The following is a 14,725-nucleotide window of genomic DNA, read 5'->3' on the forward strand; positions in this document are numbered from 1 at the left end:
CCCATCTTTACTCCTCAAAGACTAGCCCTTTCCTGGATACTGATTTTGTACCAAATTGTGATTACAATCTCCTGTTGACATCACCTATTTCAAATCACACCATTATTTAATTGTTTTATCTCATTACTAGCTCTAAATTGCTTCTGTCCAACTTTTTTGGAATGCATTGCAGGCCTGAAATGCAGGAATGGATGGATATTAATAAATGAAATGAAGTTAACCGGACAAAATATGAAATATCTTGGGTTCATACTGCCTGCAATGAAATACAAGTCAAAGTCAATTTAGAAATCACTGCTTTCTTTTTATTTGCATTTTCCATACCATCCCAACTTTTTCCTGATTTGTGGTTGTAGATCGATCAGTCTTTTCTGAACCAAGATCAGAAAGGTATAATGAAACTGAGCAAAATAAAGTTTGATGCAAAGCCACTGCTTACATATGCACTTACCAGCTCAAATAATATCTTTTACACATGAGATGTGCAAACATGGTGTGGTTTCTGATTGGTTTCTCTCAGTCTTTATTAACACACTTAACTAGCTATTCCATTTCTTATTACATCACATCAGCTACCACTGATGGATTTTTACATCACACCCTTTCGATGTAGGATTTCCACTTGTAGACTGAGCAGTCATCTCATTATCTCTAGCCGCTTTATCCTTCTACAGGGTCGCAGGCAAGCTGGAGCCTATCCCAGCTGACTACGGGCGAAAGGCAGGGTACACCCTGGACAAGTCACCAGGTCATCACAGGGCTGACACATAGACACAGACAACCATTCACACTCACATTCACACCTACAGTCAATTTAGAGTCACCAGTTAACCTAACCTGCATGTCTTTGGACTGTGGGGGAAACCGGAGCACCCGGAGGAAACCCACGCAGACACAGGGAAAACATGCAAACTCCACACAGAAAGGCCCTCGCCGGCCACGGGGCTCGAACGCAGACCTTCTTGTTGTGAGGCGACAGCGCTAACCATTACACCACCGTGCCGCCAGACTGAGCAGTCATGGTGCCATTTTTTAAACTGTAGTTAATTACACAGAGGGACAGGACATACAACCCCGATTCCAAAAAAGTTGGGACAAAGTACAAATTGTAAATAAGAACGGAATGCAATAATTTACAAATCTCAAAAACCGATATTGTGTTCACAAAAGAACATAGACAACATATCAAATGTCGAAAGTGAGACATTTTGAAATTTCATGCCAAATATTGGCTCATTTGAAATTTCATGACAGCAACACATCTCAAAAAAGTTGGGAAAGGGGCAATAAGAGGCTGGAAAAGTTAAAGGAACAAAAAAGGAACAGCTGGAGGACCAAATTGCAACTCATTAGGTCAATTGGCAATAGGTCATTAACATGACTGGGTATAAAAAGAGCATCTTGGAGTGGCAGCGGCTCTCAGAAGTTAAGATGGGAAGAGGATCACCAATCCCCCTAATTCTGCGCCGACAAATAGTGGAGCAATATCAGAAAGGAGTTCGACAGTGTAAAATTGCAAAGAGTTTGAACATATCATCATCATCTACAGTGCATAATATCATCAAAAGATTCAGAGAATCTGGAAGAATCTCTGTGCGTAAGGGTCAAGGCCGGAAAACCATACTGGGTGCCCGTGATCTTCAGGCCCTTAGACGGCACTGTATCACATACAGGCATGCTTCTGTATTGGAAATCACAAAATGGGCTCAGGAATATTTCCAGAGAACATTATCTGTGAACACAATTCACCGTGCCATCCGCCGTTGCCAGCTAAAACTCTATAGTTCAAAGAAGAAGCCGTATCTAAACATGATCCAGAAGTGCAGACGTCTTCTCTGGGCCAAGGCTCATTTAACTGTGACTGTGGCAAAGTGGAAAACTGTTCTGTGGTCAGACGGATCAAAATTTGAAGTTCTTTATGGAAATCAGGGACGCCGTGTCATTCGGACTAAAGAGGAGAAGGACGACCCAAGTTGTTATCAGTGCTCAGTTCAGAAGCCTGCATCTCTGATGGTATGGGGTTGAATTAGTGCGTGTGGCATGGGCAGCTTACACATCTGGAAAGACACCATCAATGCTGAAAGGTATATCCAGGTTCTAGAGCAACATATGCTCCCATCCAGACGGCGTCTCTTTCAGGGAAGACCTTGCATTTTCCAACATGACAATGCCAAACCACATACTGCATCAATTACAGCATCATGGCTGCATAGAAGAAGGGTCCGGGTACTGAACTGGCCAGCCTGCAGTCCCGATCTTTCAACCATAGAAAACATTTGGCACATCATAAAACGGAAGATACGACAAAAAAGACCTAAGACAGTTGAGCAACTAGAATCCTACATTAGACAAGAATGGGTTAACATTCCTATCCCTAAACTTGAGCAACTTGTCTCCTCAGTCCCCAGACATTTACAGACTGTTGTAAAGAGAAAAGGGGATGTCTCACAGTGGTAAACATGGCCTTGTCCCAACTTTTTTGAGATGTGTTGTTGTCATGAAATTTAAAATCACCTAATTTTTCTCTTTAAATGATACATTTTCTCAGTTTAAACATTTGATATGTCATCTATGTTCTATTCTGAATAAAAGATGGAATTTTGAAACTTCCACATCATTGCATTCCGTTTTTATTTACAATTTGTACTTTGTCCCAACTTTTTTGGAATCGGGGTTGTATCATCTATGAGGAGCATCTCTGTTATTTGATATACTTTGTATTATTATTGGAGTTACAAGCAGACAGATTAAGTGACAGCAATTTCAAATCTCAAAGCCACAAAAGAAGCAAAAGGTAAACCGAAAAAAAGAGTCTATAGAATGAAGAGCTTATAGAATACATCATAAATCAATGGAGATAAAGGGTTGAAGAATGAAGGAAGGCTAGAAAGATCAATTGAACTAAGAAAGACGCAGGAAAAATAGACTAGGATTAGAACACAAAGACAACCCAGAGCAAACACATTCAACAAACAGCTCAGTAACTTTTCACTGGAGCCAGACAAAAAAAGTGGGATAAATATAAAGACTGATGAGAGCTAATGAGACAGACAATTAAACACAGGTGTGGACAGAAAATAATGGGCATGAACAGGAAGGGTGGGTAGAAGAAGAAGTAGAAGTAGAAGAAGAAGTGCTAAAACCCAGAAGGCATACAGGAAACTTCTGTGATCATGACTTCTGTGATGTCTGAGCCTTTGTAATCCTTTCAAACTATTATGAGCTTCAACAAGTCCCAAAATGTTTTTTTGATGAGAACATGCTTCAGCTTTTATCAAGGGCATTGTTTAAGACATAGTGCATATTAATGCACTTTAAAGAGTACAAATGTGCAAGTGTGTTAAGTATAAACATAATATAAGTATAATAGCCATATTCTTAATAATTCCTAAAGATAAATCAGATATCGATTTGGAAGTATGGTATCTCGGGTGGCATGGTGGTGTAGTGGTTAGCACTGTCACTTCACAGCAAGAAGGTCCTCGGTTAGAGCCCAGTGGCCAGCAAGGGCCTTTCTGTGTGGAGTTTGCGTGTTCTCCCTGTGTCTGCGTGGGTTTCCTCCGGGTGCTCCGGTTTCCCCCACAGTCCAAAGACATGCAGGTTAGGTTAATTGGTGGCTCTAAATTGACTGTAGGTGTGAGTGTGAATGGTTGTTTGTCTCTGTGTCAGCCCTGCAATAACCTGGTGACTTGTCCAGGGTGTACCCCGCCTCTCGCCCAGCTGGGATAGGCTCCAGCTTGCCTGCAACCCTGTAGAACAGGGTAAGCGGCTACAGCTAATGGATGGATGGATGGAAGTATGGTATCTCTGAAGAGATTCGTCTTCATCATCTGCTTTATTCTGTTTACCTCAGGGTCGTGGTGTGTCCGGTGCTAGAATACACCCGGATGGGATGCTAGAGCACCATGCGCCTCCACGTTAACACACTCAGGGCAATTTTATCATAGCCAATCCACCTTCCTGCATGTTTTTGGATAGTAGAAAGAAACCAGAGCACCCTGAGGAAACCAACATGAACATGGGGAGAACATGCAAAACTCTGCACAGATGGTAAATCCATAATCGATCCCAGGAGCCTGAAGCTGTGAAGCAGCAATGCTACCCACTGCACCATCCAATTTTATATTTTTTTAAATACAAACCCAACATTCTGGAAAGGTGCTTTCAACAAGACACCTAAAGCTGCCATGTTTTTCCCAGCCACTGCTCATATAACTACATGACTAACTAAAAGGGGACAGAAGAAGTCCATCCTTGACACCACTGGGATGGAACTACACAATTTCTCTACCACAGGCTAAATGGTTTAATGCCAATTTGATGTTGTTGTTGTTGTTATTTGAGTAAATGATTATTACAATTTCTTCTCCAAGTACAGCTTGGTGAATATATTCCGTGTATATTATAACTTGCTTACATAAAAATCTAATAAAGAATGTGTGGCAGCGGGGGCATGGCCAAGCAGCAGTCTGTGAATGGAGGACAGGGTCGGGGAAGGTAATTTGGCTAAGTCATTCCACCTGCTGTCAATTAATGTGTGTGTTTGTTACAGGGATGGAGCAGGGAAAAGGGGCTTCCTCCCGACCACAACGCATGTGTGCATGCGTGAGTGAGTGAGTGCTGAAAAGCTGAAAATAAGAAAAATAAAGTGTTTGTGTGTGACCAACAACTCTCCCCTGCCATGCTTCTGTGCTCCACCCACACCCGGAATTGCTACAGTGGTGCTGAAACCCGGGAGCACAGAAGGGAACCACCCCATGGAGTCCTCCCCATTCAAAGAGCTCACCCTTGCCCTCGCTACTGCCCAACAGAACCAGCATCAAGCACTGATCGCCCTCCGAAAGGAACAAGAGCAACGCTTCGAAGCCTTGATGCTGGCTCAGCAGGTGGAATGACTTAGCCACTTACCTTCCCCAACCTCGCCCTCCATTCACAGACTGCTGCTTGGCCACGCCCCAGAATGAAATATGAAACTAAGATAAATAGTACTTACAATTTTCATAGCTACATTTTACTAGCACTTCTCTACAAGTATAATTATATACAATCACTAACTGCTGTATTAGCAAACTGCCTGTTCATACAGTTATCAAATCAGCCAATCATATACCAGCAGGACAATATTTAATACCATTCAGATACAGGTCAAGAGTTTTAGTTAATGAAGATTAGTTAACTTGAATGACTTAAACTGTGGTTGTTGGTGTTGAAGAAAACTGCTCTTCTTCTGGGATTCACACAACAATCTCTGAAGAAAACATTCAGGAAGGCTATGGAAACTTAACTTCAAAGAATCAATTTTTACAACCGTGGTGAGCAGAAAAGCATCTCAGAATGCAGAAGACATCAAACGTTGAGGAGGATGCACTGGAGGAAAAATGTCACCTGGTCTGATGAATTTGGTGCAAACAGCATGAACCCATGGACACAAGCTTTAGGTATAGTATTCATAGTACACTTAGTGTAGGATACATCTCTCCAGATATACTACATTTCCTTTGAAAAAGTAATTTAAACACTTAAAACAGTGGTATGCAACTAAAAGGTCCAGTTGCATCCAATTCCTTGCATGCAGAGGTTCAGATAAACAACTAAAATGACTGACTGGCCACAATACAGTAGTTATCTTTTAATCCTGGACCATTTACTGTTGTTCATGGCTATAAATACACATCATTTTGATGTGGGTATGTTTTGCTTTTTTTTTTTTTACAACAAACTCTGAACAAATGAGACATCTGTTTTCATCATGAAGCACAGAATAAATGCATACTTCTCTGTTTCGTCATTAACCATCATTTTCTATCAACTAATTTTTTTAAACAAGCTGTGTTGTCAATTTTAAAAAAAGGCTGTGTCTGTGAAAACATTTCTCTTTCTCGAAGAACTTTCTCATGGTAAATAACTTACAGAAATGTATGAGCCAAAGCAGAGGTAGCAGTGGTTCATGTTTTTAAAATTTTAATTTATCATGAATAATGCAGAAGCTCTGAGTTCGCAGCAGCCATCAAACATGGCCACCACAGACTACAACTCCCAGCAAGCACCACACCACCTTCCCCCTCCTGAATTCTAATTAGCGCTGCACCTGGTCCACATTCCCCAAATTATCACCACACTCTTCCTCCATCTGCTCACTGAGATGCTAAGTAAATTGAATAGCCACATCTCACAGCTCCTTGCTGCAGTGTTACAGGATCTCCTAACGTGCACCATGCCCACCACAAGTGCTCCTCTCTTGTCCAGACCCTACAAATTCTCAAGTTTACATACCTGACCATAACAAGCCTTTGACATTCTGCTTATCTCTGTTTACAACTCTGCTTCCACTTTTACCTACTTTGAAGTTTGCTCTGTCTCTGACACTCTAATTGTGCTTTGCATGACCCTTGCTTCCCCGAGTACACTTTGGATTACGATTTGGATTTGTTTACCAGTTTGCTATGGACTCTTCTCCGCAATTGTATCCATAAGTCCCCTGCATTTCTGACAGAATACTTTGTCGCCATCATGGATGCAGCAGAAAAGACACAAACTGTTCTGTTGTTGCATGGACGCTTATTAGGAGAACACCAGCAGATGCTAAGTGAATTGAATAGCTGCATCTCACAGCTCATTACTGCAGTGTTGCAGGCTCTCCTAACGTGCACCATGCCCACCACAAGTGCTCCTGTCTTGTCCAGACCCTACAAATTCTCTGGGGAAGTTTCTGAGTGTAAAGGCTTCCTGCTTCAGTGCTCACTTTGCTTTACTACACAAAGAGGTACGACTAACCAGCAGAAAATTGCTCAGTTTATCAACCTTCTCACTAGGAAGGTGCTCCATTGAACAATGTGAATTCTATGCATCGCAAACCACATTCCTGGACTATGTCATAAATGCTGAGGGAGTCAGCATGGACAAGGACAAGATATCAGCAGTGACGACATGGACAACCCCCACCACAGTCCATTGATTCTTGGGGTTTGCAAATTTTTACCGGCGCTTCACCCAGGGCTTCAGCTCTACTGCTGCTCCCCTCACATCCCTACTGAAGAAGGGGCCCAAGCAATTCCAATGGAATTGGAAGGCTGAGGAGGCATTCACCCAACCCAAGTCCACCTTCACCTCAGCCCCATCTTCCAGTATCCTGACCCCACCAAGCCCTTCACTGTGGAGGTTGATGCCTTGGAGTCAGGAGTGTGCAGTGTGCTCACAATGCTTTGGGGAGAGACCCAAGCTACACCCAGTGGCCTTCATCTCCAGGAAGCTCATACCAGCAGAGCAAAATTATTATATCAGAAACTGGGAGCTCCTGGCTGTTAAACAGGCATTGGAGCCATGGAGACACTGGCTCAAGGGACCAACACACCCTTTCACAATACATACAGATCACAAGAACCTAGAATACCTCAAGTCTGCAAAATGTCTGAACCCCCATCAAGCATGCTGGTCCCTTTTCTTCACCAGGTTTCATTTCACGATCGCATACAGACCCAGATCCAAGAATACCAAGGCAGACACCCTGTCCAGAATGCACTCCCCCAAAGCCATTGCTCAGGAGCCCACAAACATCCTACTCCTGAACGCTTCATCAATGCCCTTACATGGGACATCAACAGGGAGATAGCACAGCCTCCACCTGATTGCATTCCAGAAGACTGCCCTTCTGACTGAAAGTATGTACCCCTGTGACTCCAGGGTCGGCTCGTCACCTGGGCTTACTCCTCATCAGCTACGGGGCGCCCCAGCAGCTAGCATACCTACCAGCTTCTCAAGGATAAATATTGGTGGCAAAACATGTACAGTGACATCAACCATTTTATTGCTGCTTGCTCTGCTTGTGCCCAAGCCCCACACTCCCCACACCCCAATGCCCTTGGTCCCACCTAGCAATCGACTTTATCAGTGACCTGCCCAAATAACAGAACAACACTGCCATCATGATCATAATAGATTGATTCTCCAAGTGTCTCAGACTCACCCCTCTGCCCGGCCTGCCCTCAGCCTTCGAAACAGCAGAACTGATTTTCTCACAGGTCTTCTGCTACTTTGACATCCTAAAGGACATAGTGAGTGACCAGGGCCCCCAATTCACATCTAAACTGTGGTCCAAGTTCATGGATAAACTAGGGGTATCAGTCAGCCTGATCTCTGGCCACCATCCCAGTCCAACAGCCAAGGAAAGCAGGCCAATCAAGAAATCAGGTGTTTCTTGAGCATATTCTGTATGGAGAACCAGAGGGATTGGGCACAATTCTTACCCTGGGCAGCATGTGCACAAATTCATTAAGACATTCAGCCACACAGTTCACACCATTTCAGTGCATACTGGGATATCAGCCTCCAATCTTTCCCTGAGACAACTTTCCCACTAACATACCCACTGTAGATTAGCGGGAAATTGCGTGCAAAAACATTACAGTCCAAGCCGGTTGGAATTTTGAATGGGAGGTCATGTGATGTCTCACGAGACATGTTGTTGCCGGAAGAAGTTCTCTACACGTGAATGTGCGGCATACAATAAAGGTTGTGCGGTAGAGAAGGTGACTAGCAAGATGGCAGAGGATCTCTACAAATTGGATTTTGCTGAGTTTGAGTTTGAATTCGACAGCTGCCCATATTTATTCGAACCAGAATATACAGAGGAGGAGTTGCAAGAAGAAGAAGAATGAAGGAGAGCGAGAGATCTTCAGCAGGCGGAGATGGTTGCAATGCTGGGAACTGGTGGTGTGCCTGTGGGCGCTGTGAACCCATGGCCATCGAAGAGGAGTGCCTCTGTTGCCAAGAGTGGGACCTTCTACACTGTGATGAGCCAGATGTTCCAAGAGAGGATGCATAGTGCTTCACGGGGATGGAGAACTTCCCTGGGCTTCTCGGAGACATCACATGGTCTCCCATTCAAAATTCCAACCGGCTTGGACTGTAATGTTTTTGCACATAATTTCCTTTCAATTTTGACCTAAAAAAATAGACTGTGATTCTGTAAAATGCTACGAAATTGTGCATTTCCAGCGGGATGGGCTCTGCACTTGGCACTCGACTTTTACAGACTTTCCCCTGAAGATGGCGTCTGGAGAAGAACAACTTCAGGTAAGGTACTGGCTTTGTATTTACTCTTCTACACACTCTGTCCGTGCACTTGCAGAGCTAGGGACACTTCGTTTTGTTTGTAGGAACCCTCTACTCACTTCCACAGAACTGTCATGTTGTTTTGAGCTTTGCAATGGTTTTAAAACTAGTGTTTTGTATTGGCAAAAAGACATGCCCCTTGCACTGCCGTGTTAGCGCTTTCTGGTTGAAATTGCAAAAAACGAACTGTCTCAAAACACATCCGATTGACATGATTGTGGTAGCAACTCAATGTATGCACTCCCAATAATGCGAAAATAGACCTAGAAAGCATATCACTCCAGATTATTCCTTTAAGACTCTATGTAATAATGTGATTTCAACCAGACAATGTTGTAGTCGAGTCACTAAACCTTGAGTCCAAGTCCAGTCTTGAGTCCCCAGTGTTCAAGTCCAAGTCAAGTCCAAGTCATTAAAGAAAATTTTGAGTCAAGTCCAAGTCGAGTCCACTATTGCGCCAAGTCAAGTTCAAATCGAGTCCAACACTTCAACTGCACCATTTGACGGTGGCTGTTTTAGCTTGTTCCTTGGCATGACATATGAACAGGTGAATGTGCATTCTCTTTGTCAGGGAGTGCGAAGTATTCTTTCAGAGATGGTTGGGAGACAGATGCAAGTGCAGAAGGTGTGTTTATTAATACAAGTGAAGACAGGTAAACAATCCAGAACAGCAGGCAAAATCGTAAAACAGTGAAACAGGCAATAGGTTGAGCAAGGTACAAACAGACTATTGTAGACTAGGCAGAATCAAAGACGAGAAACAGGAAATCAAATGAGGAAATAAGGCTCAGTAATGTATCAGCAACGCAACTCAATACTTTGCAAAGTAAGTACGTTTTTATACCAGCATGCTGATTGCGCCTTAATCAGCGCGCAATCAGCGCAGGTGTGAGTCGTTTACGGTGCACAAGAGAGAGTCGACTTGGCACGTACACTATCCGGAACATGTCCAAGAGTCTATCTAATGCACGAGCCAAGGCGCGCAGGTGTGACACTCTTAATGTTGATATAAATATCTTATGCCAAATTATTATGGCATATTACAAAAAATAAAGAAAAAATCTGAGTCCTTGTCTCCAGTTTACGAGTCCTAATGCAGTTAATGCACAAGTCCAAGTCCGAGTCATCAGTGTTCAAGTCCAAGTCAAGACACGAGTCCTTAAAATTAGGGCATGAGTCAGACTCAAGTCTGAGTCCTGGACTTGAATACAAGAAGCCTGCAATCAGAAATGCAGAAATCCAGGCAATTTCAAAGGGTTCACAAATTTTTGGACGCAGCTGCTTCTTATATCCCTTTGTTACATCATTTGTCTAATCAACTAGCTTTAGAAAATGGTAAACAATGTTCTGTTCAGAGCCAAAAACACTGCCTGAGCATAACATATGAGAAGTGTTTCATTAGCTGTGGAGCAGAAAGCTGTCCGGATTTGCAGTTGCACCTTCTCACAGTTCTCCTGAAAGACATTTTTATGCTTGCAAAGAGAATCTCTATCTGTTTCCAGTACTCCCTTTCCTCTTTTCCCTTTCTCATCCTTCATCTTTCATCTCATCCCTTCTGTCTCTCCTTATAATAATAATAATAATAATAATAATAATAAGTTAAATTTATATAGCGCCTTTCAAAAAACCCAAGGACGCTTTACAATTATAGACAAGGAAAGAAAAAATAAATAAATAAAAATATAATAAAAAATAAAAAGTAAAAAGTCCACCAAGTAGGGGTCTGTAAGGCTATTTGTAGATCCTCACATTTCAGATTGTGAGACATGAGCTGACGTTTATCAGATATGAGATTGCTGATGGTTCAGTGCAAATTACAGCATTCTGTACAGTATATGCAAACACTGCATCTTGGTTTTGCTATATGCTTTTACTTTGACCGTGAGGCCTAGTGGTTCACATGTCCGCCTCTCAATTGGGAGATCGTGAGTTCTACTCACAGTCAGGTCATACCAAAGATCATCATAAAAATGGTACCTACTACTGTCTGGCAAGGCATGCTTCAACACAGATGCGAGTGAGGAGTCAAACTCTCGCGGTTACCAGAGGACCAGCCCTCCACTGTAACCACTGCTATATTGGCGAGAGGCTGAGGGTTATAGAAGCGGAGATCGGCGCCGCCCAGTGCACCTTAAGGGGACTGGGACAAGAGGCTGCTTGGGAAAACCTGACACAGGAGGGACTTTGACTTTACTTTACTTGACTGATAAGGTGGCAAACGGTGGTGTGGGAATTATGGACTGGCCTTGGTTCTCGCCAGGAACTCCATGAGCTCCAATGAGTCCAGTTGGAAGCACTGGTGTTTGATTTGAGTGTGTCAGTTCTAGAAAAGCAATATAAGTATCACTTTCCCTCTTCGTAGCAAGTAATTATATTTGAATCATGATAATGATGTTGATTTGAATATTTGAATGTAGATTGCAAATAAGCCAAATTACACAAATGAGCGAATTGTCTAACAATACAATGACTCTGGTGCAATAAATCATTAATCATTAACTCACATTTGTGTGTTTTAACAGCTTGTAATGTTGATAATTAACCAGGAAAATAGAAGAATAATCTCATCTCATCTCATTATCTCTAGCCGCTTTATCCTGTTCTACAGGGTCGCAGGCAAGCTGGAGCCTATCCCAGCTGACTACGGGCGAAAGGCGGGGTACACCCTGGACAAGTCGCCAGGTCATCACAGGGCTGACACATAGACACAGACAACCATTCACACTCACATTCACACCTACGGTCAATTTAGAGTCGCCAGTTAACCTAACCTGCATGTCTTTGGACTGTGGGGGAAACCAGAGCACCCAGAGGAAACCCACGCGGACACGGGGAGAACATGCAAACTCCACACAGAAAGGCCCTTGCCAGCCACGGGGCTCGAACCCGGACCTTCTTGCTGTGAGGCGGCAGCGCTAACCACTGCACCACCGTGCTGCCCCTAGAAGAATAATAGTTTATAGAATTTTAAAGAAAGCTATGATTTCATTCAAGTGCTTTATCCCCATCTACACCTACACACACACACACACACCACTGTAATTTCTATATTGTGTTTTCTAATATTTTTGCTTCACATTTTAACCATTATCCTGCAGCCTGACCTGATAGATGGCAGCCTGAAGATACTAACAAACCATCTGCTAGAAGTGACATGTCGGAGTGCTGCATGACTGATGATTTAGTACTCACACAGTGCACAGCATTCTCACAAGCCATTAACTGTGTACACATGATTAAGACAGAGTTAGACAAATATCCATCCATCCATCCATCCATCCATCCATTTATTTATTTATTTATTTATTTATTTATTTTTGCTTACTTTTCAGACACAAGCATTATAGTATGTTAATGTTACTCATTTATACTTTCTTTAAGAAAATCTTGTACACCTCTCAATTACTACTCATACCAGATCATTGAATCACTGATCAAGTGACCAATATTGGAACAACCATATGACATGAGTAAACATCTTTTATTTTTAAGCCTATATTTAGCCAGCATGTTATCTAGTGTGGCATTTAAAGATAATGAATCCACTTTTATATTGTAATGTGGTTTTGCAAGTCATAGCATGTTAAAGGATCAGGTCATGAAAAGAGTGAACAATGCAATACAATGACAGAGAATGTGCCAGAAAGAAAAGTGACTCAATGCCAGATTAAACCAGGTCATTTTCATTACAAATTAAAAGCTAAATAATTTTTCAAAAAATAGCTTCCAGTTGGATCTGATGAGATTTTTTTAAATATATATGAGAAACATGCTACTTCTTTCTTCTACACAATCTCAAACAAACAAAAATTATCTGCAAAATAAAAAAAAAAATCATCACATACTTCACTGACAGGTAGAAAGAATCAGCACTACACTGCCACCCAGCTTCTCTGTGATATGATCATCAACCTGCCATTCATAATGATGGAATGTATATGATTACAAGGCTTGTATACAAAGCATGTCCTTCTGAGCAAGTTCTTGTCATTATGAGATGTCTCGTGAAGATATTTTGAAAGTAAACATCTCTAATTTGGCCTTTGCATACAATGCAAGGGGAAGCATTTGTACAAACTTGCGTACGTAAATGTTAGCATAGGTTTGTCATGTTCTGGGTTGTTTTTATTATTTTTAATTGACATTATGTGCTTTGTGTACATGTGTCGACTACATTATTTTTAGTACTTTTAATCTTTACTTCAATACACCAACACACTCGGCTTTTTATTTTTTATTTTTCTAATTTAATTTAAGTTCATACTGGTCTTTCAAAACCCTTTGCTTTTACACATATTTTTACTTAAAGATGAATCTTTAATCATTTCCTCACGTATTTAAGGTAACTCAGGCTCTAGAACTCCTAGAATAATAGCCTATATAAACACACAGTAACCTAATATACATTAATTTACTCACCTGACTATCAAGAACTAGTTCTCCATGTTATCACTGCTTCTATAGAAGACAAAATTAAACTTACTGTTTGGAGTTGTCCTGTCCCAGTTTGTTGATGGTTACCAGGTCTGGCACTATTACTCCCTCTCTCTACCTGTCCAGTCTTATTCAGTACACATGATTTCCACAGGATTGGTGAACAGAGGTATGTTATTTCATCAGCCTAATGTCAACTGGCAAACTTATCGCATTCTGTTGAGTTTTAAGCCTATGCAAATCAAGTTGTCGTGACAGATGATATTAAGCAAGATATCCTTCAAAGGACTGTGGCAATCCTGAGTGGACCTTATATCCCAGTCGAAATGGGTACTACTGCACTGATTTTGAGCTCAAGCTGCTTTTCTCTCTCTCTCTCTCTCTCTCTCTCTCTCTCTCTCTCCTCCCCTCACTGGTTCTCTGGGAGGAGATAGTTAAGACAGGTGTTCTGTGACTTCTATGACATAACTTTTCAGCATGAAACATCCAGACAAACATGTTGTGTGTAGGGTCAAATATTTTCTTACATTTGTTTAAACCTGCTGAGTGTTAAAACGTACACTGTCTTGTTCCCTTACCCCACCTCAGGTGTCATTCACATACCTGATCTGTCAATTAATCAACCATTATGGTACATTATGCAATGTGTTATTGCTTATTTGCATGACTCACTCCAATTAAATGCATTCTGAACCATCAGAATCATCATGATGGTATATTTTGTACTGTGACATCAAGAAGGATGCGTTGGAGGTCTAAAGGAGAAAAAGAGGGTGAGAGGAGAGGATATATATATTTGGCTCCAAGCTGCTATCATATCCTTGTCTCTGGCCTGGATCAAGAGCAAAATGGCATCTTGTGCCAGACAAGCAAAATATATGATGAGCCATAGGAGGTGACATGAGTAATCTCATCCACAGCATATCTCCTGGGGAGGACTACATATAGCGCTCATTGTCCTTTCTCAACACTCTGACAAATATCTCTAAGACATAATACTGCAGTGTTTACATGTATAAAGTGACATTACCCAGCAGTCTGCATTCACTTGCCAGTGGATTTTTGAAAGTAACCCATCACAGGAGCACTAGAGGCCCATATCATATGTCCTTAACCCTCTTTATAGAAAGATCTCAAGCTGGCTTGAGCTAATCCATCACACAAAGGCACATTTTCCAGA

General features: G+C 41.9%; 1 protein-coding gene across 1 annotated transcript in view; it reads right to left on the reverse strand.

The window, feature by feature from the left end:
* Positions 1 to 13,898, reverse strand: part of avpr2aa (arginine vasopressin receptor 2a, duplicate a) — a 45,756-nt gene extending 31,858 nt beyond the window's left edge. Inside the window, exon 1 of the mRNA XM_060937422.1 lies at positions 13,595 to 13,898. The gene's annotated coding sequence lies outside the window, so the exon portion shown is untranslated. The remainder of the gene's footprint in view (positions 1 to 13,594) is intronic.
* Between the last annotated feature and the right edge of the window lie 827 nt (positions 13,899 to 14,725).

This window comes from Neoarius graeffei, chromosome 13 (assembly GCF_027579695.1).
Source record: "Neoarius graeffei isolate fNeoGra1 chromosome 13, fNeoGra1.pri, whole genome shotgun sequence".
NCBI classification, from domain to species: domain Eukaryota; kingdom Metazoa; phylum Chordata; class Actinopteri; order Siluriformes; family Ariidae; genus Neoarius; species Neoarius graeffei.